Source organism: Schistocerca cancellata, chromosome 3 (assembly GCF_023864275.1).
Source record: "Schistocerca cancellata isolate TAMUIC-IGC-003103 chromosome 3, iqSchCanc2.1, whole genome shotgun sequence".
Taxonomy (NCBI): Eukaryota; Metazoa; Arthropoda; class Insecta; order Orthoptera; family Acrididae; genus Schistocerca; species Schistocerca cancellata.
This window is the reverse complement of record NC_064628.1, coordinates 71,536,517-71,552,401: the sequence shown is the minus strand read 5'-3', so window position 1 is coordinate 71,552,401 and position 15,885 is coordinate 71,536,517.

The following is a 15,885-nucleotide window of genomic DNA, read 5'->3' as shown; positions in this document are numbered from 1 at the left end:
GTCGCCACTGTCAGTGATAGCAGACCGAGCGCCGCCACACGGCAGGTCTAGAGAGACGTACTAGCACTCGCCACAGTTGTACAGCCGACTTAGCCAGAGATGGATCACTGACAACTACGCTCTCATTTGCTGAGACGATAGTTAGCATAGCCTTCAGCTACGTCATTTGCTCAGACCTAGCAAGGCGCCATAGCATTTTATATTGAGATTCAAATTATATATCATCAAGAGAGATGTTCTACAATTGTGGATTAAAGTTAAATATTCTACCAGTTACTCTTGTTTTGCTAGTCTTATTTCTCTGACCTGTTCCAGACCTCACGCCAGCCTGCGTGAGCTTAATCGCGTGCCTTTCGGCTTCCTCCAACCTCCGTGAATTGGCAGGAGGTGACATCTTGTGGCAATCATTGAAGCTCTGTACTACCACATTGCCCTGTCCACCTTGAATCAGTGTATCTATTAGTGAGAACCATATAAAAATCCCTACAGTAATTCCTGGCATTTGCCTTCATCTACAGACAGAAAAATGTGATAACGGACCTTTATTTATAAAAGTGTAGAAGAAGAAGGTTACAGATGTAGAGATTTTGGGAATAATAGTTCTGTGGGGTTCAGTGGGCTGGTGTGTGTCTCACTTAGACGTCACTTCATGTCTGTAATGGACAACATTGAATTGATTCATGAAGATGTGGGGGCAGCATAAAATGTACAAACTCCAAAACAGAAAACAACAATAGGTCACACAATAGCGACAACAGTGTCTTGGAGTGAGCAGAAAATTGTTTCTGCTGCAGGGAGCAGTGAAGTTGAAACAGAAGCTCTGGATAATACAGCAACAGCCCATGTTGCAAGTTCTGCCATTCACTGCTAGATGGCAATCGTTTTCACACTGGCGATTGACTTTAATTCATCATAGTTCATCAAATTTGCATGGAATGTTTATAAATTACATACACAAATCTTCCTTGTTAACGAGCCTACCTGTTAATAAGACCATATGAAAATTCCTTCTGTACTTCCTGAGATCAGCTGGGACATACAGAGAGAAGCAACTAGAGAACTTACGTTTGTATATGTATACTTACAAACTGTAGAAAGTTAGGTACTGCATTTCTGCATTGAAAGAATCAAACTGTGGTATCAAAATCATTTAGCTCTCTCGCTAGTACATGCTGTCATATGATTGGAGCGTGATCGCTCCTCTGACTTTACTCTCCACACCACATTCTTCAAAGTGTTCATTTCATGAAAAAGTTGATGAGTGATTATTTATGACTGCTCTCCCAACTGATCCAACAGCATCTCTTCAAATCATCCTGTGTAAACAATTCTTTGTGTAGAACTTCCGACAGGTCTCTGCGGCTTCAATAGTGAACAACCTAGTTTCCTGTCAAGTTTCTATTCACATTAATAAATTTCTTCTAATTAGGGAGACATGCTATAAATATTTTATCTGTACTTTCAATTGACTTCTCTGGCTCTATGAATCCTGCTGCACCTAACATTAAGTACATAGCTGCAAGTTTCTGTGAGGAAGTCTAAAAAGTGGTCAGATTCACAGTCAATGCATCACAGATAATTGCGTATTGTTTTTCAGGATAGTGCCACCAGCATCACAGCTGACAGCTATTATGTTTTGTATCAAATTAATTTACAAACACATGCCTGAGAGAAGACCTTGTATTATATGACATATTCATTTGTGAGCATTGCTTTCGTATCTTGAATTACAAATTTTAGGATCCTCTGCCACTTTATAATTTTGACGCTAAATATTTGAGATGCGCTGTATTCAAGTGTGCTGCTTAAACTAGTATGTGCACATTCTGACCAACCTAAATTCTGTGTATTGCATAAAATATTTATTCATCACTTACTCATCAGTTCTCATGGGATAATAAAATGATCAATTGGTAGTCATTTGTCCACAGATTCCACACACAGCCAATGGTGTCAAGTGATGTGTCTTATAACATGGAAATACACACTCATTGCAAAAGGTCAGACATGCCCTCTGAAGTTTAAATTACTTCAGGCTGATCTGAGTGAAATTGCCAATTTTGTTGTCAAAGATTGTGTTCATCATTTGTGGAACCTATGTTCTACTCACAAACACATCAAATGTTATAAAACAGAGCTGAACAGAAATCACGGCAACCAGTTTACAAATATCACCTTAATAAGCAAAAGAATCAGTCACACATAGAAGATGCAGAACTGTAGTATTTTGTTCTCAGTACAGTACATTGTTTAGCCCTCACAGTGTTCTTAAGTTAGTGTGAGTTATAAGTTTTCTTGCAAGAAAAATGTACATGCCTTACAGTACATACTTGTTTAATGGAACATTGTAGGCTGTGGTTGTATTAAAGCACTTTCAGTTTTTCAGCTGCTTATTTTTTGTGACTAAAAATGAACGTGCTTACAGAACATAGAATTTAACCAATTAATAAAAGATACACTGAATACATTAACAAAATGTTACCTCATAAATGGAAACATTCTGTATTTTTAACACTGTTTTTTGAAGCTTCATGAAATCACTTATAAATTTTTATTATTCTTGTCTTTTTTTTATATAAATATTTTGCTGCTATATTTATGTTAACTTCCTTGCTTCACACAGCACTAAAACCTGATTACCTCACTATAGTTTTAGTTTATAATGTAACATTATATAGCAGTGCATAGTTTCACAGAGGCTGCACAACGCAAACATTACCATATATGGTGCCGGACTGGGTACCAGTGACATTACGGAAGGCAGTGCAGCTATATAAAGATGGCAGCAACAACAAGAAGACAGTCACCACTTGACAATGGCTGAAGAGTACTCAGCCAAAAGCTCATGGATTTTAAACCACTTGATGTGGCTGGAAGCCCGAGAAACCTTCATTAGTACATATCTCTGTGAAATTATGCACTCCTATGTCACGTACCTCTATGGGGAGGAAAAGTGGCACTACATCAAACACCTGGGGAAGCTGCATGTTAAGAAGGCTAATTTATTAAGTTCTCTAGCCTTTCTATTATGCTGCCATGAAGAGAAGACTATTCCATGTTTTGCTTATGTGAGCCATCATATTAACACTGCTGCTGCCAAGAGAATGATTCGTCATGCCAGCTTTGCCCTGATGCAAGAGAGGATACATCATACTAGAAAGCTGTTGGATGCAAACGGATGTGAACTAATGACCATCCACTTGTGGTTGTTAGAGTCACTCTTGGCTTTGGATTGGGAATGGATTGATGCAGCCACAGTAGCACAACAAATGTCATCACAGAGGACAACTGCAGAAAGATAGAAAGGGAAATTTGGCCAGCTTTCTCAGCAACAGCATGGAGCAGTGCGGAAGGCAACAGTACATGCCATTATCAACATGGCGACCAGAAACATCAATGCTGTTGCCATGTCGGCTCTCAAGAAGGGACTTAATTATGTATCATTGCTGCAGAGTATACCTTTTGCTGACATAATAGGTGGAGCGGAACAAGCAGTTCACAAGATGCCCAGTGAAACTAAACTGCAGAAGAAATTCGCCCAGAAACGAGCTGCATTCTTTCTAAACCCAAGCTGCTGACTTTGAGCATGACAAGAGCTGAGCGTAATGGTCTTTGTGAACTCCGTAATGATCCATACCTCGTAGTTCTGCCAGCTGACAAGAGATATGCAGCCATCATTATGGAACAAGCCGACTATAACGCGAATATTTGGTTGATGCTGGAGGAGGAAAAATAGCAAAAAACTGTCAAAGGACCCAATGACAAGAATAATGAGGAAGACGTCAGAGCTTCTCAAAGGTATTTGCTGGAAGAGAATGTCATCAAAAAGCTCCTCCCTCTGTCACCTCGACCACCTACATTGTATGGCCTTCCAAAGGTTCACAAGAAAACACTTCTGTATGACCCATCATGAGCAGCATTGCATCACCGATTTACAGACTCGCGAAACATGTGGCCAACCTGGCTTACCCTGCATGTTGGTCACTGTGTGCACCACATCGAGAATGCAGCTGACTTCACCAGTTGAATTAGATGCCGCATCTGGGAGAAGAGGATATTATGGTCAGCTTTGATGTAGTGTCGTTGTTCATGCACGTTCTCATTAAAGACACTCTAGATCTGCTCTCCCAGTTTTTTGATGACAGTGTTGTGGATTTATTTAAGCATACTCTGACGTCATTGGATTTCTTCTATGATGGAGAATATTGCTAGAAGGACAACGTTGTGGTGGGAAGCCCATTAGCTCCAGTTGTAGCCAATCTGTTCATGGAGTACTTTGAAAACATTGCCCTGGACACTGCTCCTGAAAAGCCTAGTTGCTTTTATTGTTACATCAATTACACATTCGTTGTCTGGTCACATGGATGTGAAAAGCTGGGAGAATTCTTGGACCACATCAACAACATCCATGACAGCATCAAGTTCACAATGGAGATAGAGACAGATGGTGCCTTGTCATTCCTTGATGTCCTCGTCTGCCACAAAGCAAATGGGTCTCTCATCTACAGGGTTTACTGGAAGACCACCCACACAGACTGATATCTGCACGCTAACAGCTATCACCATCCGTTGCAGTCAAGTTCTGTTCTGAGGACCTTTGTGTATCAAGCCGAAACCGTCTCAAATTCTGAAAACTTGCTGAAGGAATTGAGCCACTTACGGAAAGTATTCAAGGAAAACGGCTACAACAATCGCCAGATTTGGCAAGCTATCTTCCTGAAAATATGTAAGCAGAAAGACTCCAAGGAGGACTCTAAGAAGTTTGCATTCTTGCCGTTCTGTGGCTCAACAACACAAAAGATAAGCTGAGGGCTCTGGCAAAAATTTGACAACTCTTGAGGCCTGTGAAAGATGATGTAGGCCTCAGAATGCCAGTATATAAAATACCATGTGGGTGTGGATAGTTCTATATTGGACAGACTGTGTGTGCCATTGAGCAGTGCTTTGTAGAACACGAGAGATGTTTTTGTCTACGGTAGCCAGAGAAATCAGCGGTAGCAGAGCATGAATTAGAAAACGGTCATCATATTGCATTCTATTATCACATGGACTAACAGTTTTTGGGATAGCGTAATAAAAGAAGCGATCGAAATAAAACTTTGTGACACCATGCTCAATAAAGATGGTGGCCTGCAGCTAAGCACAGCGTGGGACCCGATCACTGGAAGGTTGAAGCGGGCGCGGTGGCTGCACAACGGAAACATTATCGTATATGGTGCTGGAGCGGGTACCAGTGACGTCACGTAAGGCAACAAGGCTATATTCGGACGGCAGCAGCAATCAGAAGACAGTCACCACTTGACGCGGCTGAAAGCCCAAGAAACCTTTATTAATGTAACATTATCTTCCATATTTGTTTTGTGTAGGTTGTCCTTTAAAGCTGCATGCAAAAGGTTACAATAAAATTAAATTTTCTGTCACTGCTGTTTTTAAGTTCCATTTATTTTCATTTGTATGCTGTATATATTAGGTCTAGTTTCTTACAGTTTATTACAACACACATTTGCAGTTGTGAAGACACTGTATCATTTTTTAAAATAAAAGCCAACATATTGGGTTCCTGTTGTGCTAAACATACATCACATTCAGAAAGGAGAGTTTCGGTGTTCTCCTTTAGCCTCTTCAGTTGTGAGCTTAGATTTTATGAATGAAAAGTTTATGTTGGCGAACAATGCATTGTTGTGGAACAAAGTAAGACTAAAACACTGCACTGAAATCCCTATTTTATGTTCTCACGCGGTGAGACTTAAAATACACAAAATTGAAGAAAATGCAGAATCGAGGAAAATGTTAAACGAACGCCTCCCCCCAGTTATGAGCAAAGGCACATTTAATTGGTGTATTTGATTCAAAATCACAGTCCCTCCAATACTTTGTATAAAATCGGTCTAAGTGAAGGAAATTAAATGTACAGTACAATGTTTATCCAATAATTCTGTAATGTATTTCATCACAGATGTGTAACAGCAAGTAAAAACTCTTCAAAAAATGGAAATTGGTATTGGTTACAAGGTAAACAAGGTATTTTCTGACATGCTATGACCTCAAATTATACAGTCAAAACACGCATTTTTGAGAGTTCATGCTTTGTGCTCAACCAGAAAAAGCAAAATTTGATGAACATGTTGAATTAAACCAAAAGCATCACAGCAGCTAAGTGGTTAAACCGTAAGTATAAATCCAGACATCTGCTTAGTGACAAACTTTGTCACCATTGCTGTTACTGTTTAATGCTTTTCTTAGGAGCGACATTTCATATGCTCACCACCGTTAAAGAGTTATTTTAGGCTTGATGAGAGAAACAGAGACGTGAAAAATGAATTTGCTGTCCTAGTTGATGTTACAAGCTTATTAGAAGCTGGCTCAGTGAATTTCTATACATTTTGTAAAATGTAAATTCAAAAGAAACCTCCGGTGCTGCAGTTTTGCTTCTTGCCCTCTGTCGCTGCTACCAATCTTTATGATCTACAGTGTGTGGTGCAAAGTATATACGTGAATAGTGTGTGTAGCTGTTGCAACTGTATTGTGTCAGATTTAAACATCAAAGTCTTTAAAATGTGTTCTCACAAAACCCTTGTTCTATTTCCGTGTGACATCTCTGTCATAGCACCTCATCTGCATGAAAAGTATATTTTCAGCACTTCATAGAATGCTTTCACCCCTACCTGCACTCCCATCGTTGAAGGGCTGTTCCCCCTATCCACACATCCAGTAGGTGAGCTCATTTTGGTGGCTGCACTGACTGTTGGGTGACTTAACAAGTTGCCAAGCAATAAGAGTTCACTAGCTGGAAATGGTCAACGTTTCCTCGATTATGCTGAGCATATTCTCAGAGACTCAGTGTTTGAATTTAAAAGATTGATAATTAATATTGTTGCTGAATACAGTATGCTGGAATTACATGCAAAAAGATGATACTGAGTTACATGTGGCACAAGGAAAGGTTGCAGCTGCCCCCTTCATCACATATTGGCTTGGTCCAGAAAACTTTGCCGTGACTGTCTTGTCTTTCCGTTACCCCTGTGACCTAGCAGTAGATGTAGCATAATTGCATGGTTAAGCTAAATGTTGCAAGCTGTGTTGGCAACACCAGTCATGGATTACATCAGCATATCCCCTTTCATGTGCCCCTCTCCACAATGGTCCAAAATATTCCCTTAACTCTGCCACCACCCTTAGTGTGAACTGTCTGTATTTTGTGGCACTTATGACTTGTTCCGTCACATCAGATGTCAATATTAAGAAAACAGGACTAAGTCAAGTGAGACGTCAAGTAAGAACTTAGAATTAAGGTAAATCTTACTAGGAAGAAATGTAAAATTGAGGAATTTTTAGCATTGGTCTTATGGGTTTTTCATAGGGGCTACAAATTTTTGATGTAGAATCACAAAAAATGTAAAATCGGAGAACTTAAAATGAAAGTTCCACTGTACATTTAAAAAATCAGTGTGTGTCACCAAAATTTTAGGTAATGTTCAAAGTGAAAAATATGTTAAAACAAACTAAAATATGTACAATACTCAAAAAACTCAAAACTTAACACCAAAACGTTAGTAAAATAATGCGACTGTAATGTGAAGGAATATATCACCAAATGTAGACCTAGTGCTACATCAAAAATATTTTCTGTATTGTTATGATGAAATGAACAATTATTCATTTGATAGTTTATGGTATATTAGCATATCACAGCATATTATAAGCACAATCTAGTCCAAAATTATTAAAAACAAACAGCAATTACCTTGATGCCTTGAAAGCTACATTTGTTGGGTTGTTTGGCTAAAGTGTGACCTGTGGCCAGCATTAGATAAGCTGAATATGGGAAAACTCCCAAAACCACTCTGAAATTGATCGGTAGAATCAGCTATTAACAGCTTAGGACAGAAGCAATGTGGTTTTCGTCTGCTTCGTGTGATACGTTATTGGGCAATAATGCCAGATAGATTGCAGGATTTGTTGCAGTGTGTTGTAACTTTGGCTTTGAGAAGGTTCCAATTCCTTTGCAACCTTGTGATATCACACTTCTTTTTCTCTCTTTGACTGATGCATTTCATAGATGATGTATAGATATGTACACTTACAGTACAGCATGGTTACAATCTTCAAAGAGCACCACAATATCTCCTCTGTGTGAAACTGAATGATTCTAGCAATTATCACAGTTGCTCTTTGTCCATAGATACATGCTGAACTACTGTTGTGTTTAAGTTGTGTAATAGGCGGGAGGGGCATCTGTTTACACTGTAGCCACGTTTATGCTATGCTGGGAATAGTTGCCGTAATTGTGCTAGTGTGTTGGAGCAGTCATTACTGAAATGTGGTAAGGACTGTGCGAGGAAATGACAAAGAAAAGATGTAGATTTGCATCCACATTGATCCCCGACAGCACCAAAATCACAGCCACGCCAAGGAAATGGCGTACCTTACCGCTGCAGGATGACAAAAAAATTTCAGGTAATATAGTTATTGAAACTTCCTGGCAGATTAAAACTGTGTGCCCGACCGAGACTCGAACTCGGGACCTTTGCCTTTCGCGGGCAAGTGCTCTACCAGCTCAGATGGTAGAGCACTTGCCCACGAAAGGCAAAGGTCCCAAGTTCGAGTCTCGGTCGGGCACACAGTTTTAATCTGGCAGGAAGTTTCATATCAGCGCACACTCCACTGCAGAGTGAAAAACTCATTCTGGAAACATCCCCCAGGCTGTGGCTAAGCCATGTCTCCGCAATATTCTTTCTTTCAGGAGTGCTAGTTCTGCAAGGTTCGCAGGAGAGCTTCTGTAAAGTTTGGAAAGTAGGAGACGAGGTACTGGCAGAAGTAAAGCTGTGAGTACCGGGCGTGAGTCGCGCTTTGGTAGCTCAGATGGTAGAGCACTTGCCCGTGAAAGGCAAAGGTCCCGAGTTCGAGTCTCGGTCGGGCACACAGTTTTAATCTGCCAGGAAGTTTCATATCAGCGCACACTCCGCTGCAGAGTGAAAATCTCATTCTGGAAACATCCCCCAGGCTGTGGCTAAGCCATGTCTCCGCAATATCCTTTCTTTCAGGAGTGCTAGTTCTGCAAGGTTCGCAGGAGAGCTTCTGTAAAGTTTGGAAAGTAGGAGACGAGGTACTGGCAGAAGTAAAGCTGTGAGTACCGGGCGTGAGTCGCGCTTCGGTAGCTCAGATGGTAGAGCACTTGCCCGCGAAAGGCAAAGGTCCCGAGTTCGAGTCTCGGTCGGGCACACAGTTTTAATTTGCCAGGAAGTTTCATATCAGCGCACACTCCGCTGTAGAGTGAAAATCTCATTCTGGAATATAGTTATTGCTTGTAAATGGTAACCTTTGGTTCAGTAAAGCTGCAGAGAATCATTGTGTGAGGATTCTGTAATGAATAAAAAATCTATAATCCCAAATTCCAGGAGGAGACAAGTGCCCCTCTTGTCCCACTCCATTTGCGATGCCAGTGGGTGTAGGCAGTTTGTCACAAGAGGTTAGGGGAGAGGTTCCCAATCAGAACTGGTATGATTGAGAATAGAATTTTAATGCCCATGGTGATTATTAATTTACAGATGCCACCACAACTTCTTAGGAAGCATGTGGAAGTACAGGCTGATGACAGTTGCAATGACATGTGTAGTGAGTGTGAAATCCATTTGTCTTAGAAAGCCATATGAGAATCAATTTTTGGCCAGGAGAGAAGATTAAGGTTTGAAGTTCCCCTTAATGAAACAGTCATTATAGACAGAGCACTTGCTCAGATTGAGCAAATGATAGGGAAGGAAATAAGACACCACTGAGATGCATGAAGAATCCATTCAGCTCATCTTTTCCATGTGGCTGTATTACGAAGTTCACCATTACCTTCAGCAATATAAATACACAATATAAAATCAAAATTAGGCTAACAGAGTGAGGATTTTAACCCCATATGTCTTGAATACAAGTCAATTGTATTAAGAACTGTGCCACTTCAATTAGCCAAATATAAATAGTGTCAATAAATATTGTGTTTTTAGGACAGAGATGATAAAACATGTTTGGACAGATCATTTAGGGGCAGCTGAATTGTGTAAACAGTAAGTGATATCAGTTCTCCTTCATTCTGAAGATGCAGGGTTTGGTACTTTCTGTGCACGTTAATCCTGACGTGAAGGAATTAAACAAACTGTGCCACTTCAGAAATTGTTTGCTTAGTGCCTTTGCATTTCATACCATGTAATGAGATGAAGGTGTGGTACTAAACTTTGCTACAGGTGCCAAATTAGTTTAATACCTGGCCCTGGGACTGGACTGATGGTGTCACCTAGGCCACTTCTGACTGTGCAGAAGAAGGAAATGGGGCTTCACAGATGGAAAGCAGATGCCAGACTGTGAGTCATAGGAAGAATCTGAAGAAAATTTAATTCATACATGAAAAAGGTGGCTTACAAGATGCGTGTTTGACTGATTCTTGAGTATTGTTCATTAATCTGGGACTCTTACCAGACAGGACTGGTAGAAGAGATAGAGAAGATCCAATGAAGAGCAGCAAGTTTTCCAATGAGATTGGTTGGTCGGCATGAGAATGTTACAGAGATACCACAAGAGAGGCGTTTTGCATTACAGAGAGGTGTACTATTCAAACTTTGAGAATACTTTCTGGGAAGAGTCAAACAAATATTACTTCCTCCCATATACATCATGCAAAATTACCTCAACAAGAAATTAAAGCTAATGCAGAGGGTTACTGGGAACTCTTCTCCCATGCCACCATCAGGTAGTGGCTTGTAAATATTGATGTAGATGTAGAAGGGGTTGGCAAGATTGGACTTGCAGGATAGTGGCATACTTGTCAATGAGATGACCTATAATGTAGTGGCATGACATTTCATTTCTTGGATACTGTCACTGGAATGACTACAATAAATCAGACACAGTCTCGTCTGTATGGGCTAGAGAAACTGCTAGTTGTGTTGCCAACCCAGAACCTTACCTTGCTGATCACCACTCCAAAATCAGACTTCCATCACTTAGTAGATGAGCTTATAGGTTCACAAAAGGTACATATTACCATGGAACAGATGTTTCCAGCATGTATGTCAGTATTGTGATAGGTAATTCTATTATGACATGACTGTAAGTGTCACAGTTTCTAGTGTTATAGTGGTTCTGATTTTGTTTTGTGTAACCTGAATGTACCTTAAGTGAAAACCCTTCCACTCCCATAAACTGTCTATGCATCAAATACCAGTCAAGTGGGTAACCATTACAGATTAGTAAGAATTAATTGACAGACAGAATGCCCTGTTGACCTCAGTTGTCTTCGTTGCGTTGCTTCTCAATCTTCTGTGGCAAGATCCTGTAGTGCAGCAGACAGAGTTTGTTTGATAAGGTAATGTGCAACCCAAGCCTTTCTTCTCAGCCAGAACATTATGACCGCTGACCTACTACTGAAATAAACCTGTCCAGGTGATAGCAGCATCACCTGGTGAGGAATGACTGCTAGTCAGACACATGCACGGTACGTGTAGTATCAGTGAGCGTGCTGTCCGTGTATAGAGTTTGATCGAGGGCAGACTGTGATGGCCCAGAGGCTTGGCAAAAGCATTTCGGAAACTACAGGACCTGAATATTTGAAGAGTGCTGTGGTGAGTGTCTCCAACATGTGGCTAAACCAGTAGGGTGAGCAGCCACCCTTCATTACAGATGTCAGATGATGTAGGCTGGGTAGACTGGTAAAACAAGATAGGTGGTGAACCGTGGTGGAACTAACATCAGACTCTAATACTGGGCAGAGTACAAGTGTGTCTGAACACACAGTGCACCAAACACTCCTATCAATGGGCCTCCGCAGCTCATGACCCATGCATATGCCTATGTTAACACCAAGATATCGGGAACTATGACTAAAATAGGCATGTGACCATCGGCACTGGACATTGCCACAGTGACAGATCATTGCATGGTCTGATGAATCCCAATACCTTTTTTACCATGCTGATGAGAGAGTGCAAATCCATTGTCTTCCAGAGGGACAGCTCCTTGACACCTGTACTGTGGGACAGAGACAACCTGACGGCAGCTCCATTATACTCTGGGGAACATTCATGTGGACAACCATCGGTCCAGTGGAGCCCATGCAAGGCACCCTGATGGCCAAAGAATATCGTACAGTGGTTGCAGGCCATGTACACCCCTTCATGACAATCATGTTTCCCGATGGCAGTGGCATTTTTCAGCAAGATAATGCAGCATATCACAAGGCTGGGAGTGTGATGGAGTAGTTCAAGAAACACATTGGTGAGTTCCAATTAATTTTCTGGCCCCCAACTCACCAGATCTGCACTTGATCAAACACTTCTGGGATGTGACTGAAAGTGGCGTCACTGCTCATTGCCCCCCTCCCTGAAATTTACGGGAATTAGGTGACTTGTTGGTGCAGATGTGCTGCCAACTGCTTCCAGCAACCCACCAAGGTCTCATTGTTTCCATGCCACGATACACTGCTGCTGTTATCCATGCCAAAGGTGGACTCAGTGGCTGTTAGATAGGTGGTCATAATGTTCTGGCTGATCCGTGTATATCTGCCTTTCTATCTCAAAATGCAGTATCTCCATGAGACTGAGTCTTCTGTGCCGATTTGGTGTCAGCGACATTGGCAACATTGGTGGATACAGAGGACAGCTCCAAACAGTATGTTCTGGCGTGCCTTCTACACCACAAGCTCATCCAGAGGTTTGTCTTCAACCAGTTCAATGCGTTTAGGTGGCGTAAGGTGCATGACTGATCAAGAAATGTGCAGGGATCTTGAAGGATTCATGTGCCTCATTCTCTGTCTCTGGTTTATATTTAGGTGAAAACCATAGGTACGCCTCACTGTTTAGTGAATTTGCTGTTTGCTTGTGGCCCGTATTCCTGTTAAATTCTGCACTTCATGATATTGTTCTTTCTTTAGCCAGTACATAGCAGCTTTTTCATATCTGGAGATTGAATGAACATATCCCAAGTATTCTCTGCAAAGCGTCAACTGCACGCTATTAACTATCTGTGCTGGTGTTATGAGCAACAATCTGTTCATCCAGGCACTCCATAATATCCCATGATGGCAGTTAAGATGGCGTTATGATTCATTCTTATTTCTTGAACAAGAACAAGAGCTATTCAGAAAGCAGGGAACGTTTTGGTATTAAAACAAAAAAACTATGTACAAGAAATACATTTTATTATACACATCTGAAAGAGCGACTGACATACTACTTTTCCACATAGTCACCAAACACATTGAGGTATTTATCACAGTGGTGGACAACCTTCGAAAGACCTTCATCATAAAATTCTGCCGCCTGAGACTTCAGCCAGTGAGTCACGCCCACCTGGAGTTCTGTGTCATCATCAAAGAAAGCGCTGCATTGCAAGCCAGTTCTTCATCTTGGAAAACAAGTGGAAGTTGCTTGGTACCAAGATCGGGGCAGTAGGGCAGACGAGGGAAAATTTCCAATTTGAATGAATTAAGGAGTTCTTTAGTGTGGTTTTCCGTGTGAGGTCGGGCATTGCCATGCAAAAACAAAATTTTGGATGTCAGCTTTCCTCGGCATTTGTTTTAAATTGCTCTTCTAAGTCTGTGCAAAGTTTGACAGTACTAGGCAGAATTTATGGTTGCTCCACGTTATAGAAAATCACTAAGAAGCACACCTTGCCTATCCCAAAACACTGTCGCTATAAACTTTCTTCCTGATAAGGTTTGCAAACATTTTCTTGGTTTTTGGGGGATCTTGTGTGCCCCCACTCCATGGACTATAATTTTGTATCGCAATTGACGTGTTTTACCTATGTCTCGTCACCGGTTACGATTCGATCCAGAAATGAATCACCATGTTTGTGATAGGCCTCCAGAAATATCAACGTTGTCCCCATTGGCTGCTCTTTGTGGTGCTCTGTAAGCATTTTGGGCACCCATCGTGCACAAAATTTGTGGTAGCCTAGCTTTTGAGTGACAATTTCAAACAACGAAGTCCGTGAAACTTGTGGAAAAGAAAGCGAAAGCTCAGTTATTGTGAAGTAACGGTTTCCACGAATCGTTTCATCAACTTTAGCGGCAAGGTCGTCAGTCACAATGCTCGGACGTCCACTCTTCTCTTCATCATGAACGTTGGTTCGGCCATTTTTAAACCGAATGCACCATTTTCTGACGGAACATTCACTCATTTCATTGTTTCCGTACATTTCGCACACTTCACGATAAATTTCTATAGGTTTTAGGTTTTGCCAACAAAAACCATATCACAGGCCGCACCTCACAACTGGCGGGATTTTCGATTGCAGCGCACTTTTCAAATTCGAATATCGAGAAAACCAGACCCGCAGAGACGTCCCGCTGTGGAGCATACACATATAAATATATACGCGATCGGCGCGCGCCTAGAGGCGTCAGACGGAAACGTTCCCTACTTTCTGAATAGCCCTCGTAGTTTGTAATCATAACTGGCTAGGCTGACAGTTTTGTTCATCACGTTCCGACCCCTCTCGTTCATTTCTTCAGTATGTGTGCTTATCCCAGAAGACACCTGGGTATGTGGTGGAGAGCTTTCTCTTTAGGGACCTGTTGCTTCATTTCATGATCTGATCACTTAAAAAAGTATCCTTGTAATAAGATGTACGTGCCTTTTTCAGGCACAACAGACAATTTAATTCCATGACACTACTGATGTAATTGTTGAGGGCCTGTGTTACGTTCATCTTCCAGGGTGCTTCTGGAGCCTCCCTTCACTAGAGTCATCACATCATTGGCATGTGCTGGTACTACCACAACTGCTTCATTATCCTGCCCTTTCCTAGTAGTGGGTCGAGTATCCCAGGAATCCTGTGGAAACTTTCGGAATTTCTTTTGTAATGGTCTCTGCTGGAGGGCATGACAGAGCTCCTTCTCTTTTTTGAAAATAGTTCGTAAAACAATTGTATAACGATCATGGCAGTTCCAGTCCTTCAGATGGTCAAAAAGTACTGACCACCATAAGTGATCAAAAGTTCTGGCAGTAACCACCATTGTGCATATTCTTGCAAGTCTTACCACCTCATTTGCAGCCTCTTATTTTGACTTTCTACTTCTGAATCCATATTGTTCCATTCCATGAAGAAGTATTTTCTCCTGTAGTCTACCGAAGTCTACTTTCTGACAGGACTTTCCGTAAGGTATCGAGAAGGCAAATTGGTTTATGGAACTATGTTTCCTAGGTATGATAAATTTCTGGCATCACCATATACCGCAGGCAGCCAGTATCCAAGCTTCATTAACAGACACTTTTAGATGGGAAGAATGCTCGTAGCAGGTAAGCACTGCAATGGACCGATCAAATGCAACGTGTATTTGATAAAACAGGAGCCATGGAAGAGGTGTGAGTGAGAGCTTGCAGGAAAAAGTGTGTAACAGGTACCAGGTCACAAGTTTTTTCAAGCCCAGTGCACATCTTAGCCACGTTATAAAAAATGGTTCTGAACACTATGCGACTTAACTTCTGAGGTCATCAGTTCCCTAGAACTTAGAACTACTTAAACCTAACTAAGCTAAGGACATCACACACACCCATGCCTGAGGCAGGATTCGAACCAGCGACCGTAGCGGTCGCGCGGTTCCAGACAGTAGCGCCTAGAACCGCTCGGCCACCCCGGCCGGCGCCAAGTTATAGACGATATAAGATCATTGTGAAAGGCTTTTACAAAGCAGGATCATGGTATGATAGTGGGTGGAGCAGGAGACGGCATTTATAGAGATCAGGGCTACAGTACAGCGACCTGGTAAAAATAGCATCTGCAACAAACCATAGAAATGTCCTAATTTCATGCGGCATGATCGGACCCAATGGGTCAGTACAGAGCTAAATCAGCTGCTTTGGGAGGCTACTTTGTCAGGCATAGGTTTGGCTCCTGTTG